The sequence below is a fragment of the Juglans regia genome, chromosome 9, assembly GCF_001411555.2.
Source record: "Juglans regia cultivar Chandler chromosome 9, Walnut 2.0, whole genome shotgun sequence".
Taxonomy (NCBI): domain Eukaryota; kingdom Viridiplantae; phylum Streptophyta; class Magnoliopsida; order Fagales; family Juglandaceae; genus Juglans; species Juglans regia.
Window position 1 is genome coordinate 2783387 of NC_049909.1, and position 22174 is coordinate 2805560.

Here is a 22174-nt window from a genome sequence, read left to right on the forward strand (position 1 = left end):
TAGTGATATAGAGATTAATATTATAATAGACAGTAAATCGGAACTATACAATTAAATCTAGTTACCTGTATAACATTAATTTGAACATGATAATGTTAGTAATTCCGTGAACACAATATTTTTTGTGTAGTTATTTTCACGTTGTTCAGTGGACACTGGTCGTATTAGAATCCTCACTGTAGATGCTGTCTTGGCCCTTGATAAAGCCACATATAATTGACCATGTGAAAAAACTGGTTGAGGTAAATAAATCCCAACATAATCCAATGTCTGCCCTTGTGACTTATTTATAGTCATTGCAAAACTTAATCTTATAGGGAACTGAGTTCGTTTAAATGGGAAACCACTATTTTCATCAACATTTGGTAAGAATGGTATCCTTGGAATGAACACCCTTTTTCCGATATGATGTCCAACTGCAATTTCTGCATCTATGATATTTCGATCAAAAGATCGACAAATTAAACGGGTTCCATTGCATAAACCTTCTGAAGGATTAATGTTTCTAAGCAGCATGATGGGACAGTTTTTCTTGAGTAATAATTCATGAGGTGGAAGTCCATTTGGGGTTAGAGTATTTAAGAAATCTTCCATAACTGATTGTTCTGATGCATCTATTGTCTCATCAAAACTGTAATATCGATGAACTTCACCTGGAAACCTATCAATCAACAATGCATTTATTTCATCAACAGAACCATTCTTTGGTGTTAATATGGCCCGATTCATCATAGTTGAAATATTTGCTGAATATTCTTGAATATTGTGGAAAACATCTTCTATTAAATGGTCTAAAGAAGTGTTGTCATCTTCATAGGGAACAAGCATCCCATTCGGGATTTTTATCGTTTCATCAATTGTGTTCGGCGGCATTCCATTGCCTACTTCTAACACATAATCTGAAAAAACTGGATCAAATCTTGCTCGCATATTTTCAGTTAAGTGGAACTTGGTCAATGTAGGCCACAAATACGAATAAACCAAACTGGAAGTAACCTGTTCTTGTCTTGTTCCTTTGCGAACCACTGGTAAAACCTGTCGAAAATCTCCGCCGAAAACAACAACCTTTCCACCGAATGTTACATCCGAATTATTGATGTCTCGTAGCATTTTATCTAATGCTTCGATGTGTTGTTTTCTTGTCATTGGAGCCTCATCCCATATTATTAGTTTTGCTGAACGAAGTAGGTTTGCCAATGCACTTTGTTTGCTGACACAACACGTGCTTTTTTTGTCAGTATCAAGTGGAAGCTTGAAACGTGAGTGTGCCGTTCGACCTCCCGGAAGAATAGATGCGGCAACACCTGATGAAGCAGTTGCAAGTGCTACCAATTTTCTTGATCGTACTGTTGCGAGAAGTGCTTTGTATAAGAATGTTTTCCCTGTACCACCCGGTCCATCTACAAAGAATGCAGCATTTTGGTTTGCAAATACTTTTTCCAACACTGCATTATAGACATGTTTTTGTTCACTGTTAAGAGATTCTGATGCGGCAATATCTTCTTCTGGAATTTCAACAGCCAATTCATCATCGATTTCTCTAGACTGAAATTCTTCTTCATCAAAACAGATGTCATCATCAAGTAGATTGTAGGAATTAATATCTTTGCCCATTGATTCGATTGTGAAGGAGATTGACCTCAATACTTTGGTTCTTACATTTGATATAGAATTTTCTGTTGATTTGAAATCAACTGACATGTCTTGCTCGAAACGTTCCCATAGTTCCCTGGGATTGGTTGGATTACAATAAACCAATATTGTTGCAAATAATCGTCTAAAACTGGAGGGCATTTGATACAGAGATGCTTCTTGTAAACAATCTTCTAAGCTACTATCTCTTTGTAGCAAACCATGCATTGTTGCTGCTTCGCGAAATGTTGGGGACACAACACCATCAACTGTTCTAAGATCTTCAAAGGACAAAAGTCCTCTTATATGGTTTAGTAATATCCGCAGATAATATCTCTCGCCTTCAAATGGATTTACTGTAACAATACGACCTATAACAGTTTTCTTTTTCCGAGGAGTCCACTCTTTGTATTGTTGGTTCCAAACATAATATTCCGGAAATTCTTTATACAGTAATCTCTTTGCATTATCATCTACTCGATTTAATGTAAAAAATTCTGTTAACATCGATTTTCTGGAACGATCTAAACTGACAACGTTAATTAGATCTTCATTTGCTCGGAAAGTCACTGGGTGTTGATCTTCTAGATGTAAATGTAAACTATACACTGCAGGATACATTTCATTAATAACAAACCCATATATTCTCCACATAGCTTCGGGGGGAGTAATCCATCGAGCCGATTGGAATTGTTGGATTTCATCAACTTGTTGATTGTTTTGTTCAGATACCAGGTTGAAAGCAACACGATCATGCCCTTTATAAATGTACTTATAAAGATATTTAACTGCTTGTATTGTAGAACAAATCTCAACATTGATATGACAGTCAAATGTTGCAAGCAGATATGGATTATATGGCACAACCCAACGATTGTCTAAATTTTTGCCTCTAACTTTGACAGTTATTCCATCGTTCTTACGTCTATATATTGGGAATGAATCATTTCCAACAGTCGTAGCAGATGCATAATTCTTTGGATAATTACTTTTGCAACAACCATTTCTTTTCATGCAAACATTTGATGGGTTCAAGGCTCCACATGGTCCATGCATCATATGCTTGACAACAACGTTATGCAAGTACATGTTTGTATTTTTATCAGGTATCTCTGCTGATACGATCTCATCAAAAGATTCAGGCGCATAGACTTTCCAATCATTCTGTAAGATAATTAAAAAATGCGCATGTGGAAGACCTCTTTTTTGGTGCTCGATAACGTAGACATATGCTGAGACTTTACCAAAAATATGCTTCTTGAATAATTGATCCTTTAATTCTTCTAATTTTGAATGGAAGACCCGAGCAACCAAGTCAGGTCGATTCTGACTCTCCTCATGCGGACTTAATTCATTTGTAATTTCTTGCCAGTTTGGATTGCACGTCATTGTTAAGAAAATGTCTGGTTTGCCATATCGTTGAACTAAAGCCATTGCTTCCATATATCTTTTCCTCATATCTCTTGGACCTCCAATAAATGACGAAGGCAGTATAATCCGTTTCCCAACATTAGAAGCGTTTGTTTCCCCAAGCGTAATGGTATCAACAATACCTTGATATACCTCTGATCGGATATGTTGTTGGTTATTTCTAAAATAATCTAATCTTGACGTCTCGATTTTGACATACATATCTACTACAAATTGTTGCAGTAGTCGACCAGAAAGTAGTAAAATTGATTTGACATTTTCTCTTATTTGCAATTTGTAACAATAATATTCACGACAAGAAACAATCGGATCCTTCCTTTCTCTGTTTAATGCTGCAAAAGTAAAATGTGAATGGAATGTTATTAAATTGGTCGTAGATGCTAAATTAAATTTTTGAATATTAATATCGCAATCTAACCTCGTTGTTCTCTTGCAAGTAATTCATCTGCAGTTCCTGATTGTTGAGGATTTATTGATCGGCTTGTTTCGTTATGTGTAGATCTTCTTCCTCTACTTACCCTTTCAATTCCTTGATGCCAACCAATTTCACCAAAAGGAAATAATAATGGATATTGCAGCGGATCATAACATCCAAAATAGTACTGAACTATATGACTTCCACCAGAATGGTTAAAGACAAAAATATCGCGTCCTCTTAGTTGACCTCCATCATCATTTTCTACCCATATTGCTGCAACTTGTGAAGATGTAGGGGCATTAAATACACGTTGATCTAGGCCAGCATCTGATCTTATGCGGATTTTTTTATTTTCTAAATCTGGCAAATCACCAAGAGAATGGAAAAAAATGGAATATGGATTGATGCGAAGAATATCGATGAGTTGAGCTATAATTGATGGATCCATTCTATTTGAATCAGAAATGCGATTTTCTAATTCATGCTCTGTATCATAGAAATACAACTGGAGATAAGAAGGACAACCATTTGAAGGAAGCAAATCGTTGATGTAGTGATAGATCTGTCCCTGAGTTCTGAAAGTATAAATTCCTCTATTTCTCCTACATAGATCTTTATCAAATTTCACTCCGAATGATGTAAAAGCGAACTTGTTGTTATAAGTTCGAATGTAAGTCCTAAAATGTGTAGATTCATCCGTGTTGGAGGTGAACAATGCATAAAGCTGATCAGGAACATCATTTGTGGCTAAATAAATTTTCCCATCAGCACAGCAAAAGCCAGTTGTTTCATGACAGAATCGCTTTGCTTTACAGTGTATGCAGCTGGGTACTAATGGTAGAGAATACGCTTCAGATGGCACTACTTTCAACAATTGTCTCAATCCAGTAGAACCGTGATGCGACTGACCATAGCTTGACTCCTCTCGAACAACATATGGATCCTATTTGTATAATATTTTTCGAAATCTTAGAGAAAAATAACAGAATGATGGGTGAAAAAGAAATTTAGAGAAATTATTAGAGGAGAACCTGCTGGATAAAGAGTTGATTAGAAGATTCAGAGACATTGGTTATAGATGAATGTGTCTCTGAATTAATGACACATACATCAACACCATGAAGAACACATGGTTCACGAGACGAATCATCTTCAGTGATATCAATATGAATATCAGAATTTCGTTGTCTCTTTGATACTCTTTGAACAAGACTAAAGTCTTCAATGTTGTCTGTATATTGGACGTCATTGTTTGAATATCGAGCAATTGACGTAGTCGTTTGATCACCAACAGATCTATTAGAATCATCATCACCAAATGATGTCGAATCATTAATACGAATCGAGTTGCTTCTATATGCTCTTTGTTTAGCATATCTTTCTCTTTGCTTTCTACGAATCTCCTCCTTCTTCTCTTCTGGTAAATCTTTATACAAGATTCTTTTTGCAGGTTGTTTTCCATGATCTTCAAGAAATTGTTTATAGATTTAAATTTGACACAAATTTATATTTTTGTTGTTAAATTTTTTAAAATAAATTATTGACAGAATCTTACCATTTCTCATTATGTTAATGAAGAAAATGATTGTTTCAACTGTTGGATACTGTTCTACACAAGCAAGATGAAATAAAGAAATAACTATTATTTCTAATGCTCAATTACATAAATAATTAAATAACAAAATACTATGAAACTGGAATCTAACAAACACATATTTCAATATTACATATAAAAAATTAAATAAATAATCAAATGATTAAATACTATGGAACAGAAATCTAAAACAAACATTATAATGATTTGATTATTTTGAGTTGTTTGGATGTGTGAAGTATTTTGAGTTGTTGACTTTTGAGTAGGTAGTTGAAAAATGTGTGGGTCTCATAAATATTATAGTGATTTGATTTTTAATAATTTGATTTTTATTTATATATAATAGAGATAAATAGTAATGTTATTTTTTATTTATATATTATAGTGATTCTATTTTTAATTTATATATAATAGTGATAAATATTATAGTATTTTATTTTTTATTTATATATAATAGTGATTTTATTTTTATTTATATATTTTAGTGTTTTTATTTTTTATTTATATATAATAGAGATAAATATTATAATGATTTTATTTTTTATTTATTTATATATTATAGTGATTTAATTATTTATTTATATATTATAATGATTTAATTTTTTATTTAAATTTAATAGTGATAAATATTATAGTAATTTTATTTATTATTTATTATATATTATAGTGATTTTATTTTTTATTTATATATTTTAGTGATTTTATTTTTTATTTATATATAATAGTGATTTTATTTTTTATTTATATATTATAGTTATTTTATTATAGTGATTTTATTTTTTATTTATATATTATAGTGATTTTATTTTTTATTTATATATTATAATGATTTTATTTTTTATTTATATATTATAATGATTTTATTTTTTATTTATATTTAATAGTGATAAATATTATAGTAATTTTATTTTTTATTTTTTATATATTATAGTGATTTTATTTTTTATTTATATATTATAGTGATTTTACTTTTTATTTATATATTATAGCGTTTTTATTTTTATTTATATATAATAGCGATTTTATTTTTTATTTATATATTATAGTTATTTTATTTTTTATTTATATATTAAAGTGATTTTATTTTTTATTTATATATAGTAGTGATAAGTATTTTTTATTTATATATTATAGTTATTTTATTTGTTATTTATATATTATAGCGATTTTATTTTTTATTTATATATTTTAGTGATTTTATTTTTTATTTATATATAATAGTGATTTTATTTTTTATTTATATATAATAGTGATAAATATTTTTTATTTATATATTATAGTTATTTTATTATAGTGATTTTATTTTTTATTTATATATTATAGTGATTTTATTTTTTATTTATATATTATAGTGATTTTATTTTTTATTTATATATTATAGTGATTTTATTTTTTATTTATATATTATAATGATTTTATTTTTTATTTATATTTAATAATGATAAATATTATAATGATTTTATTTTTCATTTATATTTAATAGTTATAAATATTATAGTGATTTTATTTTTTATTTATATATTATAGTGATTTTATTTTTTATTTATATATTATAGTGATTTTATTTTTTATTTATATATTATAATGATTTTATTTTATTTATTTATATTTAGTAGTGATAAATATTATAGTGATTTTATTTTTTATTTATATATAATAGTGATAAATATTTTTTATTTATATATTATATTTATTTTATTTTTTATTTTATTTTTCACAATCCGCGTCACTACTCTCCAATCATATCCTGGCCGTCCACTCCAACCGAGAAAACACAACATAGAGCTGCATCGACCGTTCCCTCTCACACAGGAAAAGCACAACAGACGGATTGTGCTTAGAAAGTTTAATAAACTCCCGCAACCCTCTCTCTCTCTCTTAGAAAGTTAAAGAAACTCCCGCAACCCTCTCTCTCTCTCTCTCTCTGTATCTCACGGAAGGAAGTTCAGTATCTCCATTGTTTTCGGCTCAACATAGCCTCTCTCTCTCTCTAGATTTCTCATCCCTCCCGATCACACCGTCGGCATCTACTCTCTCTCTCTCTCTCCCATTTAATTTTCTGTCTTCTTTTTCACTTCTGACGAAGTGCTTGTAGTTCTTCCACCGTGTATTTTATACTATAAATTTGATCTATTTAACTCGTTTAAGGGGTTTCTGATCCGATTTGGTTTCTTCTTACCTCAGGCTATAGTCTTGCCTGCTTTCCAACATGGCTGGCGAGAAGGCCATCAGTCTCGATGGGATTAAAAATCAGTCCGTTCATCTGGTACTCTCTCTCCCTCCCTCTCTCTCTCTGAATGAATATGTTTGGTTCCTGAGAAAAGTTAAAAATTTTACCTTTTGTTTTCGTGGATGATTACTCGTTTCCCTCTATATTTATATGTTTTTGGAACTCATTAAATTTTCGAGCAATCCCGTTTGTGTGTATATATATATGTATTTTTCTTTATTTTTGTTCGATGTGTTTTTGCTTATTTTGGATGTTTGGTTCCTGAGAAAAGTTAAAAATTTTACCTTTTGTTTTCGTGGATGATTACTCGTTTCCCTCTATATTTATATGTTTTCGGAACTCATTAAATTTTCGAGCAATCCCGTTTGTGTGTATATATATATATATATGTATTTTTCTTTATTTTTGTTCGATGTGTTTTTGCTTATTTTGGATGGTGTAGATCTGAAGAGTATGTCCATACTTTTGTGTTCTCGGGTTCTTGAGGAACCCGTGGGTTCTTTTGTTGGGCCTTGGGCCTTAGGCCCGTATGAGGTTGGGTTTGGGTTTAGTTTCCTGTTTGGGCTCATTATTTTGGATGGTGTAGATCTGAATGAATATGTTTGGTTCCTGAGAAAAGTTAAAAATTTTACCTTTTGTTTTCGTGGATGATTACTCGTTTCCCTCTATATTTATATGTTTTCGGAACTCATTAAATTTTCGAGCAATCCCGTTTGTGTGTATATATATATATATATGTATTTTTCTTTATTTTTGTTCGATGTGTTTTTGCTTATTTTGGATGGTGTAGATCTGAAGAGTATGTCCATACTTTTGTGTTCTCGGGTTCTTGAGGAACCCGTGGGTTCTTTTGTTGGGCCTTGGGCCTTAGGCCCGTATGAGGTTGGGTTTGGGTTTAGTTTCCTGTTTGGGCTCATTATTTTGGATGGTGTAGATCTGAAGAATACTTTTGTGTTCTCGGGTTCTTGAGGAACCCGTGGGTTCTTTTGTTGGGCCTTGGGCCTTAGGCCCGTATGAGGTTGGGTTTGGGTTTAGTTTCCTGTTTGGGCTCATTATTTTGGATGGTGTAGATCTGAAGAATACTTTTGTGTTCTCGGGTTCTTGAGGAACCCGTGGGTTCTTTTGTTGGGCCTTGGGCCTTAGGCCCGTATGAGGTTGGGTTTGGGTTTAGTTTCCTGTTTGGGCTCATTATTTTGGATGGTGTAGATCTGAAGAATACTTTTGTGTTCTCGGGTTCTTGATGAACCCGTGGGTTCTTTTGTTGGGCCTTGGGCCTTAGGCCCGTATGAGGTTGGGTTTGGGTTTAGTTTCCTGTTTGGGCTCATTATTTTGGATGGTGTAGATCTGAAGAGTATGTCCATACTTTTTTCCTACCTCTTTGTGAAAGTAAACGACCTCTTTGTGTGTGTGTGTGTGAGGCCATCCACTTCACGGGAAATGTGGATTTTTTCTTAAAATCTTCTTCTTCTGATCTGTTTTTTTTTTTTTTTTTTTTTTCGTTTTTGCTTCTTTAAATATGAATGTATGATTCTCCCTCTCCAAATAGCTGTTGCTTAGCCCAGCTGAGACACTGTTACAATTAAATTACTCTATACAAATCCTAAAGTTATATACTTGTAAACAACAAAAAACACAAAGTTATGTAGTTTTTTTCTTACAGAGAACATATCTATCTGGCTTGTGTTTGTGCTTCTAGAGAAATAAACATTAGACAGACTATAATCCCAAACATAGGTAGACCATAGATATACCATAAACACACAAAAGTGGGTAGACTGACCTCTTCGGTGATTCCTTCAAACTTTATCACCACTGCAGTACTTGTAGACAACTGATTTGAGAGAAACAGCCTATAGGAGAAAAGATAAACTGTGAAAATTCTGTTTAGAATTATTTTCATTCAAATAGTTAAACATAAAAGATTGATAAAGAAACAAAATATTACCTCAAATTCAGCAGAATTTGTGTATGCAAGTCTCTAATAGCTTCCACGAGTGAAGGAGAAACAGGGGAATATGAATACAAACTGGAGAAACAGGAGGGGGAATGATGAATACAAACTCAAGGGAAACGGGGGATTTCTTCGGCTCGGCTGGGAAGAATTTTCTGAGTTATTTTAGGAGAATAGTATTTGATATTATTTCAATTTTATGTATTTGTAATTTTTTATATGTAATTATTAATTGGGATTTGTAACGTCAAAGGCAGAATATAATGAATCAAATATAATGAATCTCAGAATGATATGGATGCATTTGAATCGTCCGGAACTGTTAAAAAGAGAGAATTTAAATGATTCGTTCAAAAATCAACTGTTGATCAATATATTTATTTTTCATAATTTAACAACCAATAAATGGTAATAAATGGTATTAAAGAGTTAATAGATGGGCGGCATCATCAGACTTTAAATACGGATGGCGTGAAAGACCCAATCAATGGGTATGAAATTGGTAATAGAGCTATTTAACGATTTGAAGAACTTTTAACGGAGAGAAATTAATTTAAACGGAAAAATCTTGTTTACTGTTAAAACAAGAATTGCCGTTAGATAGGCTCTTTATATATATAGGTAGATATGATATGCGCATAGGCACAAGCAAGTGTGCATACACGTATATCTTTGCAGCGTCTGACATATTGAAATAACTTTTAGAATATAGTTGTGATCCACTATTTCCATAGTTATAGCTGTGATCCTTTGTTTCCATAGTTCTAGCAGTGATACTCTCCACATGTAATGGTCCATATTTTTTGCATTCTATGTTTTGTAATATAGCTGTTAGTTGCCATGTATAACATGTTGTATACTTGGTAGACTAGTTATAAGATCTCAATGTTGACAGATGTAAGTCAACTATAAATTAATATAAAGCATGCAGAATGGTGCAGACAATTTTCTCACATGGTATCAAGAGCCACTGAGGTACATAGCATGGCATCGTCTTCTACGTCTTCCTCGATCCCACAAATTGATGACTCTGCTTCCCTTGTGTTCTCTGTTAAATCCAATCTCCCCGATATCTCGATTAGATTAGCCTCAAACAATTTATCTATTGTGTAAAACTCAAGTTGTACTTGTCCTCTATGGCCATAGTCTTCTTTTGATATGTTTTGAATGAAGTTCCTTGTCCTCCAGAGATTTTCATTGGTGATAATGATGTGTCAACTCCGAATCCATTAGTCACATGTTGGTTGCGCACAGATCAATTGATTCTTGGATGGATCAACTGTTCATTATCGAATACTCCTCTATTTCAGGTGATCAATAGTGAGACTGCTCATGATGCTTGGGTTGTGATGAAAACTTTGTATGGAAGTCATACACGAGACCAAGTTCAATAGATGAAAGGTGAACTCCAATCCCTCTCCAAAGGTGCTTTATCCATGGAAGACTACCTTCAAGCAAAGTTTCTTGCTCTCTTGTTTAGGGGTGCAAGGAAACCAATAGATGATGAAAATTTCATTATCTGTATTTTAAAAGGCTTGGGATCTGAATTTGGTTCTACTATTGTTGTTATAAACACTAGTGCTGCATTTCCTTCACTTGGAAATGTTATTAGAAAACTTTGAGACTTCGAAATAAGACTCACAGATGCAAAAGGAGTTTCGTCTACTATTGCTTTCTACATGAACTGAGGTGGTTCTAACTCTATGTCTCGAGGTCATCGTGGAGGTTGTGGACGTGGTCCTTCATCATCCAACCAGCAACGTCACACAAGCCACAAAGGAGGTGGTCTTTCTCAAGGTCATGCATCTGGTGGGCGTTGTCAAAAACTCAAAAATCGTGATGCTTCCAATGCTGGTCGTGGACGTGGTGAAAGTCACTGCCCTTGCATCACTTGTTTCTGTGGTGGTGGTTCGAATCATAAAGTTGAAGGTTGTTGTGCAACCGACGATGAGTTTGAACAATACAAAGCTTTTGCGACATTGTAGGTTGGTGAAATTATTGAGGATACCTGGTATCATGATACTGGGGCAAATCAACACATGACTTCTAATGTTACTGAAGCTGAAGGTATTGATTCTTATCATGGTAATGATTCTGTAATGGTTGGAAATGGTGCTAGGTTATCCATCACTGGTATTGGTGAATTTCAACTTCCTAAAACTAATCTTAGCTTGGATGGTGTTCTTATAATTCCTACCATAGCTAAAAATCTCATTTATGTCTCTCAATTTACAAAAGCTGATAACTGCCACTTCTTGTTTTATCCATGAGGATTTCTCATCAAGGATTTCTTATGGTGGATAGCTTGTACCCAATCAATCCAAGGTGTTTCCAAGTAAATAAAGTTGGATTCAAGCAAATAAAGTATTAGGCAATGTATGGCATGCATGTTTGGGACATCCAAATTTTTGGATTCTTCAATTATTATTACCTTCTTTACCATTTTCAAATAAAGTTGTTTCATTTTGTGAAAGTTGTAATTTTGGGAAATCAACAACATTGTCGTTTCAATCTCGTACAAATTATGCTACTACGTTTCTTTACACCATTCACACTTATGTGTGGGGACTAGCCCCCATTATCTCCTACAATGGGTTTTGCTTTTATCTTATTATAATTGATGAGTACTCTCGTTTTATTTGGCATTTTCCTATCATGCAAAAATCTAATTTGATCAATATTTTTTCCAAGTTACTCCTCATGTTGATGGAAAATCAATTTCACACTCGCATTAAAATCATTCAAAGTGATGGAGGTGGGGAATATGTTAATGGTATTTGAAGGATTATTTTGAGTCTCAAGGAATTATTCACAGGCTTTCTTGTCCCGACACTCTTGAACAAAATGGTTTTGCCTAACATCGTCATCGGTGTATTGTTGAGACCAATTTAACGCTTATGGCTCATTCATATGTTCCATGAAAATATTGGACTAGTACATTCAACACTTACTAATCGGTTGCCCACTCCGATTTTACATAATAAATCACCTTTCGAGATATTCTTCGGACATTCACCACATTATTTATCTCTAATAATTTTTGAATGTGCATGCTTCTCATGTCTAACATCTTTTGAATGATCCAAACTTGAGTACAAATCTGCTAGATGTGTCTTTATTGGATACTCTCTTCAACATAAAGGATATCGTTGCATGGACGTTCAAACACACCGCATATACATTTCACGTCATGTTGTTTTTAATGAACTAATGTTTCCATTTCAACATGTACAGGGCCATACACAAAAAAAAAATTCAACCTTTCAAGGTTCGGCCCCTTCCAAAAGACCTTCAAAATGTACACCTGCAGATCAAAATTTCTTCACCTGTGGACCTAGTTTCATGCTCTTCATTTGCTACTATTGATACCTCACATTCAGCCTTACCTAATGTTCCTCAACCCGAATCTATACCAGTTCCCACCGAAACTCATCCCATAATTATTTGGGCTCAAGATGGTACTAGAAAACCCAAGGTTTACTTCTCTTCACATCATCTTATTCCCACGTTTTTCTTGGCAGATTTGGTTGCTCATTCAAAGGAACCAAAAACCTTCCAACAAGCACTCAAATAACCCCATTGGCGCAAAGCTATGCAAGAAGAAATAAATGATTTGCATGCTAATCATACATGGACCATTGTTCCTAAACGTCCAGATATGAACTTAATGGGTAGCAAATGGGTGTTTAAAACTAAAACTCGTGTGGATTGCTTTCTTGAAAGATATAAAACTTGTCTAGTCACTCGAGGTTTCACTCAACTTCATGGCCTTGACTGTGATAACTTTTAGTCCGGTTGTCAAACCTGGGACCATTTGATTCGTTTTAACGTTAGCTTTATCTCAAGATTGGTCTCTCTAGCAACTTAATGTAAGTAATGCCTTTCTCCATGGAAAATTACAAGAAAAGGTTTATCTCTCTCAACCTCCTGGCTTTGTGGGTCCATCCCAACCTGATTATGTTTGTTACCTTCACAAGCTTGTATGGTTTAAAGTAAGTTCCTAGAGCTTGGTACATGAAGTTCAGTACCTATCTTCAGCAAATGAATTTTCAGCGTTATCCCTATGATACCTCTTTGTTCCATCGACATCACGGCTTTAATATTATTCTACTTTTGATATATGTGGATGACATTATTGTTATCGAAATTTTATCTTTGCAGATTACTCAATTTATTTCTCAATTTTCCTTAGCCTTCAACATGAAAGACCTCAACAATCTGCATTATTTTTTGGGGATTCAAGCAGCTCAGGATGCATCTACTCTCATGTTGACTTAAACTAGATATGTGCTCTCTCTTACACAAATTTGGTTTAGATGGTGTTAAAGTTGTTTCCATGACTCTTGCTTCAAGATCACAATTGTCTACTGCCCAAGGAGTTCCATTACATGATCCCACCATATATCGACAATTAGTTGGCTCCTTATAGTATCTTACATTGACCCGTTCTGATATAGCTTATGCCGTAAATCTTGTTTGTCAATTTATGCAAAATCCAGAATCCATGAAGCCACTGCTGCCTAGAACCAGAATCTTTCATCGTCACACAAACCTCCACCATGGAGGTCTAGAAACTGCAGTTCACGATTGTAGCAGCCATCTAGTCGGCCTCCATGTTTTCTCCCTCCACCGCAAGTTCCACCACGGCAGCTAGGGGTGTACAAAAACCGCCTAAACCGGCTGGGAACCAATCAGACCAGTCGCCAGAGTCAGGAACCGGCTGAAACCAGCAAGGAACCGGTCGGTGGGCAGTAGGACTTGTTGAAAATCGATATCGGCCGGTTCGGCGCCAGTTCAAACCCTTGGAAAACCGCTGAACCGGCCGACCCTTTATATATATATATATATTTAAAAATATATGTATATAAAAAGGTGCCGTTTGCCTTTTAAGCGGCGCCATTTCAAAATGGATTTAATATGCCCCTGGCCCCTCTTCTTCTTCTTCCCCACGTCTTCTTCCTTCCTCCATTTCACATGCAACTTTCTTCTACTCTCTCATGGTAAACGGCGGCACATCCCTCCTCCATCACAGAGACGCCGACGGCAGACCTAGGAACCGAACCACACCGCGCCGAGACCGATAATATCGGTTTTCTCTCCCCCAATCGACCGATTTCGGCCAGTTTTTTCCTCTCATGGCAGACATCGGCGCGCCGAACCCATCGGTTTTCAGCCCTAACGGCAACCTACCCGTGACTTCCCTCTTTACACCGTGCATAGCTAGTGAAGTCCAACTTAGCTGCTGTGAAGCTTAGCCGTTAATTCCCCTTCTGTCGTGAGCCCAACCGCCTCCATCTCCCTCTCTGTTTCTCTCATCTCATGGCCAACCACCAATCGACAGCCATGGAATTGCCTTGCACCACCCATCGAAAAACCACCCAACCCCATGTACATGTAATGCTAGACCAAGAACTCAACAAGCCCATAACTCAACCATACTTAGCCATGAACCACCCCACTAGTAGGGCCATTCACCTCTTTAAACCAAACCCACCATCATTGTCACTGCGAACCACCATTGGATCATCGCGGACGAGCATACAGAAAAATGCCCGAGCTCCTCACTACTGCCTCTAGCTTGTTGCACCTCTGCCTGGCTCAACCCCTAATTTATGGTATAAATCTCTATCTCCTTATTACAAGAAATATTATACTTGTGAAATTGAAATGATGTTGTGAAAGGTGTTCTGTTGTTGATTACTGTGAATTGTGAAATGTGCTCTTTGTTTTGAACTGTGAATTGTGAATGGTGTAGTTTGTGATGCGGTGTGCTGTATGAAGTGATGGGATTATTATACAATTTTGAATGTGGCAGTGAATTGTGTGAAGTGATGGGATTTTTGTATAGTTTGTAATGTGCCTATGTGTAGTGTGAAGTGATGGGGATTAAATGTGAAGTTTGTGATGTGGTTGTGCTTTGTGAAGTGATGGGATGGTTGTGTGGCTTGTGAAGTGGTTATATACTATGTGAAGTGTTGGGATTAAATTGAGATGTTGTATTATATGTGAAGATGGTATGAGATGTCATGGGCTGGAATTTTAAGTGAAGTATGGTTAAAGTTCAATATATCAAGATTGGCGAACTGTATTTTGAACTTAGGCGATAAAAATGTAGGGTATATGTGTAAATTGGTTCGATGCATGTATCGAAAAAATTTATCATATATAATGGATAATATATATTAAGCATGAATATACAATGTTTAAGCCTCAAAATTGGCTTAAAATTGTGTACTATGCTTAGTTGAGATTATGATGATGTCTTGGTTAGATTATATATGAATAGAGGAATGGATGTATGTATTGATTAAGAATGAGTTATATAACTTGGTCGAAGTTTTAAAATGGAAATGAAGGTAGAGAGAGAATGATTAAGGTGATAGTATATCTTAACTTTTAAAATGAATCATGGAGGTTCACTTTAAATGATAAGAACATGAAATTGAATGTTTTGTGTTGAGAAAGTAACCTCAAGTGGGTCCCAAGCTACAACTTTGAGAATTTAGAGGAGGGTGATAAAGGAATGTATGGAGGATGAATTTGTTAACTGAATGAGTCTAAGTGAAAGAAGCCTAAGTCAATGGTAGTTTTATGCATTTTCTAAGTTAAGTTGCTTATGCACCTGAGAAAAGAAATGATGTAAAGTTATGTATGAATGTAGGTTGCCATCTGACATGCATATAAATGGACTGCATGAAATGAAAATAACATGGAATCCAGGTGAGTACTATTGTTCATACTTTTCTAGAGTTTTCTAATGATATGAAAATGAAAAATAAATATTTATCTTTATGACGCTTTATGAAAAGAAATGATGCTTATGAATATATGCTAGTGCATTAATGTTTAAAATATATATGTATGTAATGAACTTCTTTGGCAGTCCATTTTCACGGACATCAAGAATAGTTATATGCATGTGAAATGAATGTTATATGTAGTGGCTATTGCCTTTATGTTCCATGAAATGAAATGTTAAGGTATATGCTTGATGTTATGATGATGTTTAAAGACGCCATGAAATGATGTTTAAAGGATGCTATGAAACAATGTTTAAATGATGTTTAAATGATGCTATGGAATGATGTTTAAATGATGCTATGGAATGATATTTAAATGATGCAATGAAATGATGTTTATTGATGATGTTTATGCTTATACGATGAAATGATATTTATGAAATAAAATGGAATGATGAATCAAAAGAAGGAAAAGGAAAGGACTAAAATGAATGAAGGAAAGGAAAAGAAATAGATAATGTTTTAATGTATGAAGCTACATAACGGTTATGACTGAATGAATGATGATATCAATAGACAAGGTAGACTGCAATGCCAAGTAAGTAGTACTAGTAGTGTACCCAGTCCTGTCCCTGACTAAAAGAGATTCACAACCTGTGGTCATGGGCAAAATCCAGGTCCAATAGACCGGTAACTCCAACACATGGGGCGTAACAGTGTTTATTGGCCAAAGAAAAATGATAAGAGTTAATTGAATGTATGAAATGTTTTATTTCTTAATGAAAGAATGTAAAAGGTGTAGGAAATGTTTCATAAAGAATGAAAACTTTTTAAAGAAAAACCTCCACCTTGTAATATTTTCAAAAAAGAAAAATAATAATAATAAATGTTTTATATAAAGTATGTAGATGAATGATAAATACATAAATGAAAACCTATGTTAATATATTTTTACAGTATGAGTTAATGTGCGCTGAGTATTTGACTCAAAATGAGGACGATGCGTCACGACAGACATGGCCCATGGAATAGATGACAGAAGCGTAGGCACATTTTATGTAATGTATGAACTCACATTTTGTAAAAGGACTTTGTATTTTTTTTAATCTAATGAGTACTGTTGCAAACTCTCTTTTAATTTACAAAGTAGATTTTAATTTTAAACATAGAAACTTTTATATCGTGGGGAGGAAAATAAAAAGTTCTAAAAAGTTCAGTAATTCCCATATCATTTTCCAAAATTATTTTATAGTCTCACCACAAAGATGAACGTTACACATACACACACACCATGGCTCCCTTCGCCACACCGTGGGTAGCGACCATGACTTTGTAACAAGCAATACCCAATTCTGCGCTAGGCGTGTTCACGGCCAAGTGTCCTCTATCCTCTGCCAGCAGAGAGGCAAAAATATCGACATGAGAGTGTTACCATCTCGCTTGATCTCGTTATCAAATAGTGACAACCCAAGAGACATTACTCAATTCTTAAACACTCCCAATGTGGTGCCCCGTTCCTCATGAAGGTCTAGGCGATGATCGGTGGTGCCAAGAGTACTGGCCAACGGTCAACACTTAAGAAGAAATTGAATTAGGCGTGTAATTTTCTAGAGTGAAGTACACGTGAAAGGTATATGTCTATGAAATCGCAATAGAAGTTTGAGCGGATTACGTTGTGAGGACAATGCTAGCTATTAAGTAACAGAATACTAAACTTCACCATAAAAGGGGGTCTCTCACCCTTCATTAAATCTCAAGATATTACATCATCTAAATGTACATACAGTTAGTCGTCAAAAGGTGGTGGACCGATTACAAGTAGTTGCCTGACTTAATATTATACATATTCTAACGGAAGGTATAAGAAAACTACAATGGGTACTGGTCTCCATACTTAAAGGTCGGGCGGACTTGACTCTTCTTACTCGGGCATCATGCCAGGATCTGGATCTATCCAAAATCTATGGTCTCAAGAATGAAACTATAAGTAGGTTAGGTGGCTATGACAAGACTGCAAATGAGAGATAATGTTACTGAAGATGCTATGAGCACTTTCACGAAAAGATTGAATAGACATGTATTTGCGTGGCAAAGAATCACACTCACACTTACAGCTACGTGCATCCTTATACGTAGTGAAGAATTACCCTCTTATATAATACATGTACATACATATGCTTGGCGAGGGATCACACTTTGGGGACAATGCCTTCTACTCTTATGCAAAATACAGAAACACATTAGTACTAGTATGATGAGGAATAACCCATCTACAATATAAGTATAAAACCTGTAAAATCGATATTCGGCTTGTTTTAGCTCCTATAACATTCTTCCGGTGCACATGTGCTTATTATATAGATATTTATCACACAGACTTCTCACACAAAGATACTTTTTGTATCAAGGATGCTTTTACCCAGTCAACCAACTCGAATACACCAACATGTGATACGTTGGGACATCCTACATCCCGACCATCAAGTGAGGCCAAATATGACAACGTTCCACCCCAATCTCGAGGAGGCATTCTCCTTCTTATGTGAAGCACATGGAAATGTTTCTCAATAATGGTTTGGGGAATTCTTCATCTGGTCCCATGATCATAGACTTGCGCTATAGACTTCTCACACATAGATAGATATTTTCACACAGAGATATTGAGTTCCCACACATGGATTTAGAGTCATGTAATGAAAACAATCAACACATTCAAACATTCAAACATTCAAAACATTGGAAATCGGTGCATAATGTTGGTATAAACATAATGATCGAAATATTTATTCATACTTTTAGAATGAGGGAGAGAAGTTACAGAGGTAATGCAATGCCTTTTACTCACAACATTTATCCCACATTTCCCAACATTGTCTTAGAAGTTAACCTACATTCCTACGTTTAAAATTCTTTCAACGCCTCTCTGCTCCTTGCTTTCCGAAGTAGCTGACTTCACGAGCTCTTTGGTGAATAAAGTCTCAAAAGTGAGATCTTGTCCCACGTCCAGGTCCTTTAAATAGGGTGGAGTTGTTAGATGTCATTCTTTACTTCGAATCTGCAATAAGGATTTTCTTTAAACCTTTCCTGCATACTGTAGGATGATAGAGACAAATTGCCAAGCATGGTCTGCCCACATGCTTGGTCCTCTAAACTTCCTCGAAAGAGGAAGGTCTTGGTCGTGGCTTGAGTTGTACTGTTACGTTCAGACGACATGACCCGTCAAGCTCTCACATTTCATCACAGAACCACTCGGATGTGACCCTTTAGATGGAGTAGGGCTTCTGAATGCTATGCTACCAATTTTCTAAACACTTCCATGTACTTTCGGAAAGCTCCCTCACATACTTAGTCTCTTCCAGAATACTACTCGCCTTGGTGGGTAACTCTCTGTCTTGTTAGAGTTACTGGCTTCCACGGCTCCTCACTCTCGCCTTCTCGGTAAGTGGCCCTTTGTGCACGCCTTTAGTGAAACAACACACTTATCTCCACTTCATTCTAGGACGCATTAGCCAAGTGTTTGCAAGGTGATTGCTTGACCATGTGCTATACTGACTACACTTTGCTGCGCCTGTTGCTAATTCCTTAGACCATTGGAGTATTTCTCATCTTTATCGTCCACTCAACTCCAAGAATGGTCTGTTACCTTTCGCTCCCGACGGTTTCTTATACACAAGTAACCAGAGAAGCTCCATCGAGATAATGATACATTCTGGCTTGGGGTTTGTAATACACACACGCACCCAAAACTCTTCTTAAAACTGAGTATTAAGTACTTTGAAAGAGTAACGTCAAAGTAATAAGTAATTTGCAAAAATAAACATACATATAAAAAAAATCATGAGAGAAAGTGTGACGCCCCCAACCTTAGCTTGAGATAGAGCGAAGACTTAGAGTGTCAGGACATGTAACGCAAGATTAAATATCTCCATACATGACAATTAAAATGCAATGCATCATATAAGTGTAACTAACATAATGTAATATTTGCAGCGAATTAAAGGTAAAAATAAAACTTATGCCAGAATAACTAAGGGCTTGTTTGGATTCGCAAGTTATCTCAGCTCATCTCAACTCATCTCAACTCATCTCACTACTATTCATTACTATTCAGCAACTTTAACTCATAAATCTCACTACTATTCACAACTCATCTCATTACTATTCACAATCTATCTCAGCTCATCTCAAATCATCTCAAGTCATCTTCGAATCCAAACATCTCCTAAAAACATCACAATTCATTAATAATCATTATAAGTTCAAACCAAATAGTAGCATAATCTTAGTACAACTAATCATCATAAAAAGTCTCCAAAGTTAGATCAACTGCTTCATACGTTCTAGAGCATGAAGGACTAACGCTATAAACATTAGGATAAGGTCTAGTTTTTTCTCGAGGTATATCTCCTCTTCAATTAGTTTGATCCACACTTCCATCCAGTCCGTCCTACTCGAGTCCTAACACAACTTTTATCATTCCGAGTAGAATGACAGTGGGTCCGCAAGGTGTGAGATTTGCTTGAAATCTCAGTAAGTTAAACAACTAACGTATACAAAAATAAATTATGCATGATGAATGATAAATATGAAATGCATGTAATGAGGAAAATCAGTGTGTCACCCATTCAGATTCCTCAACATTTTCAAAAAAACTGAGACACATTTTCATACAAAGAACATTTTTCACTTTACTAGCAAAATAATCATAATATTTCATCATTATTAACAATTTAATCGTAATATTATAACGTGTGATATCGTCACAGTTTCTGAGTACCTTATGGTGATCGTAGTATAACTCACGTTAAAACTACGTTGTCTGCAGACTCGTTCTCAATGCATTGATAACATAACATAACATTATAACATGTACACCCACCAGCCTTATATGTTATAACATTTGACTTCGCTTCGGCATTTTTTAAAAAAGAACTCATTTGAAGCCTGTTGGTTATTCTTCGTCAACCCAAGGGTTACCATTCCATTTTTAAACACTCCAGAGTGGATAGAGGAGTACCACTAGGATAATTCTTCATCCTAGCCTTTTGTGTCGTTAAAAAATATATTTCATGACATGTGCATATGTAGCGACCTTTCATGTAAAAATGATATTTATAGATGCAATATGCTAAAATGGTGAAAATATCACATGTCATGTAAGTATGTACTCAATTTATTATATAACATGATATTTAATGCTCAAAATGACAATTATAACATGAATGTGACATTTATCAATAAATCATAAATAACTTATCAATGTGTAAGTTAGATACCAACTTACAAAATTTTTGAGTTTGAAAAGTCGTAGCAGCTGAAATCAAATTCATACTAAGTTAGGATTTACATCACTATGGAAGATGTTTATAATCAAAGGTTTAAAAACTGAGTATTTATAAAAATAACCCTAAACTCTCAAAAATTACTACTAAGGCCCTAAATTTTTCACTATTTGCAAACAAATCTCAAATTTAACCAAACTGCATGGACCTTATATTTTTGATATTCTAAGATCATCTATACCCTGATAATTGTACAATTCAAAATGGAACTAGTTTAAACATTCTCAACCAGTGGCATGCAATTTAGTTGAAATCACTGATGCTTTAGAGTGATTTCAACTATTGATCTCTATGAATGCATGCTTATGCAAATTTTTTCTAGTAAAAAATAATCACTATAGTCCTTAATGATATGATAAAGGCCAATAATTGAGTGAGTAAGTTCATCCCAATACTTAATCATGGCTAAAACCCTTAATCTTCATTAATCCTCTATTAATCAAACTTGTTGCTTCTAGTATAAATCACAAAGGCGTGCTTTCAAAACTCACCCAAAACATGTATTTTCATTCTTATCTCCAATAAAAGGTTTTCTAAATGCTTAATCATCAAGCCTAGGTGGAATAAATCAAACTTCATGTCTTAATCACAAACTTACTTAAAACCCATGCATGTTTTGATGATCAACACAAAATAGAATTAAAACATATCATGACATGCTTCTAATAAAAAATCAAACCTTCCATGATCATTTTAAGACATTAATAAATCATATAAAAAATATGCTAAGACATGCCATCGCTAAAATTTTCACTTAAAAAAATATAAATACTTAAACCATTCTTAATGAACCCGGCTTTGAATTAAGCATGGTAATCTCTTCTAAAATTAACCAA